The sequence below is a fragment of the Babylonia areolata genome, chromosome 13 (assembly GCF_041734735.1).
Source record: "Babylonia areolata isolate BAREFJ2019XMU chromosome 13, ASM4173473v1, whole genome shotgun sequence".
Taxonomy (NCBI): domain Eukaryota; kingdom Metazoa; phylum Mollusca; class Gastropoda; order Neogastropoda; family Buccinidae; genus Babylonia; species Babylonia areolata.
In genome coordinates, this window is record NC_134888.1 from 33,169,581 (window position 1) to 33,174,580 (window position 5,000).

A 5,000-nucleotide genomic window follows, 5' to 3' on the forward strand; every position below is an offset into this window, starting at 1 on the left:
CACACACACACACACACACACACACACACACATGCACACAAAACAGCAGCAGCAACAACAACAACAATAAAAAGACACCAACACACATACACACACACAAACACTCACACACACAAGACAAAAGTAATCGTTTTTTTTCAAAAACTGTCCCTAAAATACCCCTACATTTTAAATGTGGAGAGGACATAATTGAAACAGCAGAAGAATATAAATATTTAGGGGTTATATTTCATAGAAATGGCAACTTAAGTCGAGCACAAGGTCATCTTAAAAAAATCAAGCAAATAAGGCTCTACATGTGCTACTCAGAACATTTCGTAATACAAATATGAATATAGATATCATGTGTCAGTTATATGATACTTTGATAACGCCTATTTCAACATATGGAGCAGAAGTTTGGTTCCCATATGATGTTACAGGAAATGTATCGTTTAATTTATTCGAATTATTCAGTAATTGTCTTTTCAACAAATTTCCACATGAAAGACTTCATGTCAAGTTTTGTAAGCAGTTACTTGGTGTAGATAAAAGAGCAATGGTTCTCCCCGTTTTAGGAGAATTAGGAAGATTTCCTATTAGCCTAAAAATAATATGTCAAGTTATTGGCTATTGGATACACATATTAGAGCTTCCTCAAAATTCACTTGTATACACAACGTATAACTGCATGTATCGTCAAACAAATGAAAATGTTCAGTGGTTACTTTTCATAAGAAATGTATTAACTAGCACTGGATTAGATCATGTTTGGAAAAATCAGTTCACTTTTAGTTTTAAAAGGTTAAAGCATGCTGCATCCAAGAAGCTTGAAAATGAATATATAAAATTTTGGAAACAGAAACATGACAGTTCATCTAAATTAGCATTTTACAAGAACGCTGTGACAAATTATAAAATTGAACTGTATTTAAAGAATACAACAAATACACAACACAGGAAAGCACTGACCATGTTACGAATCAGCGCCCATGACTTACAAATCGAACAGGGAAGATATAAAAATACACCGAAAGAACAAAGACTGTGTGATACTTGTAACAGTTTAGAAGATGAGATTCACCTTTTAGACAATTGTGTGAAGTACAATACTTACAGACACAGATTCCTAATCGATATATGTCGTCCAAATGCAAAGCCTAGTGAATTGATCCTTCTAACAGAAATACAGCCAAGGCTGGCGAAATTTGTTCATGAATGTTTCTCTTCTTAATATGCTCATGTTTATGTTTCATTGTGTCTTATAAACTTTGAGGTTTTATGACAATAAAAAGTATACTATTCTATTCTATTCACACACACACACACACACACACACACACACACACACACACACACACACACACACACACACACACACACACAAACAAATAAACAAACACAATCGCGCGCGCGGATCCCTGATTTTCCATGGGACAAAGAAAAGAAGGGGGTGGGGGTGGGGGTGGGAGAGGGGTTAGGGTGGCGGAAGTATTTTCCCTGCAAACAAGACTTCAATCCGTCATGCACGCCAGTCTGCATACCCTGCGTCAGTCAAATGATCTTCGTCTCGGTTTCATTCGGGCAACACCGTCTTTGAAAACAAACCAGAACTCTCTCTCTCTCTGTGTGTGTCTCTGTCTCTGTCTCTCTCTCTTGAATGTATGTGAACAATTCTCATTATTACTTTTGAACGTTTGTTTTTCGCCAAGGGATGAGTCTGGTGAATTTACTTACGTTGCACATAACGGGGCTAGCGTTATTAACTACTTTTTTTGGTATCTAAATGTTTCATTGAACATGCATTTTTATGATAGTCGTGTTCCACTATGACCATCAGAACAGCAGAGGAAACTGCTGGCCCGACTGTCTGGGCTAGAATTTGATTATAGTGGAGAGTGTCTTGCCGAAGTTACATCCCCACTTTCTCGGCCAAGAGGGTTTTAGGACAGTCAGTGATGGGATGGTTCCCAAAGGCCAACTAGCCCCCAAGGCTGAAGCACTAAGAGCCAGTGCAATTTTGCCTCCTAGTTTGAGAGTCATAGTCCAACACAAAAGACTAAGCATTAAGATTACAGGAAACCTCTGGAACAGAATCCAAACACAAGCCTGTAGAAATGTTTCTCAAAACCAATCAGATACAGTCAGATTGTGAGAACCTGCAGGTGTACTTTGTTTCCCCACTGGCTTGACATTTTCTGTATACATATCGATACGTATGTCTTTGCGTGTGCATATGGAGGCACAAATTTAGGCTGATTGGATTGCTTGTCATTTGAATGCTACTTTCCTTCCAGACAGACTGTTGCTTTTTCATGTTTCTTTTGCTTTTTATTTGTCGTGTATAAATGTAATAAACTGAATTCTAAAAAAAATAGAATACTATAATTGAAAAAGAAATACATCAACGCAGGTTGGTAAATGAAAAAAGGTTATCTAAACAGGCACCACTGAACACCACCGAAGTGACTCAGCAGCAGTGCAGGGTCTCCTCTGGTGTGTGGCCTCCTGGTTACCTAACATCGATGGTTCCCTGCGAACTGCTGACGCTGGAACTGTGACGGACGAACCCGGGTGTGACCGTGGATGGGGGAATCTAAATGAGCGGCGTGGGAGTAATGCCACTGAAACGGTGCAGATGATGGGGCAGAAAAAAAAGGTTGTCTAGATTGTGACATGTCTCCCCCGTGTGGATCAGCCCACATTTCACACGAAGAAATTGTGTGTCGTGACTATAAAAAGGAAGTAAAATAGTGGTACAATAAAATACAGAATAGCACAGCACAAAAATAACACAACAGAGATCAGCGCTACTTAGCAGATAATAGCACAGCACAAAACAGAGCAGCACAACATAACACATCACAGCACAGCACAATCACACAGAATAACATGCACATCACAGCACAGCAACACACACACACACACACACACACACACACACACACACACACACACACACAATATTACCACTGTTGTGTAAACACAAAGAATGCAGCTAATCCCAAACATTTTCTGAATTCGACACCAGCAGCACATTCGAGACAAATTACAAGTCTAATTTATAGACTTCGTTTAAATGCCTTTCGTACAATATTTTCTAAAAATATAAAATGTATATGCGGTAAGCAAATAACTGTAAGCCAACTACTCATTCATTGTCCGAGCATAAGACCGTTAATTCCAAAAGATGTAGTTGATGACTTTTCTTCCAATATTTCATTAGCCACTGAAAGATTTTGAATGATTATTCATTGCTTAGAATGTTTTCAGAAATTTTAAACTCCAGTCCAATTGGTATCCGATTTGATGTATTATAATTAATGTTGTTATTTATATTTACATTGTTGTAGGTTAATACTTGTTGATATGCATGTACATATTCTCCCTCCCATGACACCTCATTCAATACACACACCACAATCTCTTTAGATTTTTTCTTATAATAATATACCTTTCCTCTGATACATAACATGAACACTTTTTTACACTAATATTCACATGCACTCCCTTTCCTTTATCCACTACTTTACTCCTTTCCGTCTAAAAAACACTTATAGTGAATGACGTTAAACTGAAGATAAACACACACACACACACACACACACACACACAAAACAAAAAAACAAACAAACAAAAAATCGAGCACAACCCAACGCACAGCAAATCGCGACACAACGCAAAGCAACACAATACAACGCAGAACAACACAATACAACGCAGAACAACACAATACAACGCAGAACAACACAACGCAAAGCAACACAATACAACGCAGAACAACACAACACAACGCAGAACAACACAACGCAAAGCAACACAATACAACGCAGAACAACACAACACAACGCAGAACAACACAACACAACGCAGAACAACACAACACAACGCAGAACAACACAATACAACGCAGAACAACACAACGCAAAACAACACAATACAACGCAGAACAACACAACACAACGCAGAACAACACAACGCAGAACAACACAATACAACGCAGAACAACACAACGCAACATAATAGTTTACCTTTTTTTTCTCCCCCACACATACACAAACACACAATGGCTGACGTGGCCGGCGGGGCTTGTATCTTATCAACAGGAAAGCCGGCCGGACACAGTACTCAGAAAGAAACGCCTCGCTGCCCACAATCGCTCTTCTGTCATCCTCCACCCCCCCACCCCATCCCGTCCCCCCCTTCCCCCCCTCACCTTGCCCCCACCCTCCCTCCCCACCCCCTTCCACACACCATCACCCTCCCGAATGCTTCCTGGTCTGTGCGGACCCGGATGTTCCACGACCCTGCTGCTCCTCATACAACTCGCGCTCCCCGTTTGTATGCCACACTCTCCCTCCACGAGCTCCCCCCTCCTCCAGCCCCCCCCCCCCCCACCTCCCCACCCAACACAGAATATAGGGGAGGGGGGGACGACAGAGATGGGGGGGAGGGAAGGAGAAGGTCAGACAGAGAGGGCATTGAGAAGAAAGCAAAACGAGTGCAATAGCCGAGTGGTTTAAGCGTTGGACTTTCAATCTGAGGGTCCCGGGTTCGTATCTCGGTAATGGCGCCTGGTGGGTAAAGGGTGGAGATTTTTCCTGTCTCCCACTGAGGTCAACGTATGTGCAGACCTGCTAGTGCCTGAACCCCCTCCGTGTGTATACGCACGCAGAAGATGAAATACGCACGTTACAGAACCTGTAACCCATGTCAGTGTTCGGTGGGTTATGGAGACACGAAAATACCCAGCATGCATGAACCACGACAGAGTCATCGGCAAGTCGATGTTGGTCGTGTAACGGAAAGAAAAGAAGAAGAAGCGAGAAATAATAATAGGCATTCAGAGGCAGATCGTGAGCACGAAATTGTATCGCTTTGTGCAAAAAAGCCCCAAGAGAGAGAGAGAGAGTGAGAGAGATCAAGATTTAAGGTTAAAGAACTTTATTAAACTCTATTACTCAAGGATAAAGACTTTAGGCATTGCCAAGTCTTCCAGTCTATCCTTGCGACAGCAATAA

General features: G+C 41.3%; 1 protein-coding gene across 3 annotated transcripts in view; it reads right to left on the bottom strand.

Moving 5' to 3' along the window:
* LOC143289219 (uncharacterized) overlaps positions 1 to 5,000 on the bottom strand; it is a 53,970-nt gene that overhangs the window by 23,103 nt on the left and 25,867 nt on the right. The window contains exon 1 of one of the 3 annotated variants that reach the window (XM_076598177.1): positions 4,011 to 4,071. The exons of the other annotated variants lie outside the window; for them this stretch is intronic. The gene's annotated coding sequence lies outside the window, so the exon portion shown is untranslated. Of the gene's footprint in view, positions 1 to 4,010; positions 4,072 to 5,000 lie in introns of those variants that run through there. 3 annotated transcript variants of the gene reach the window in all.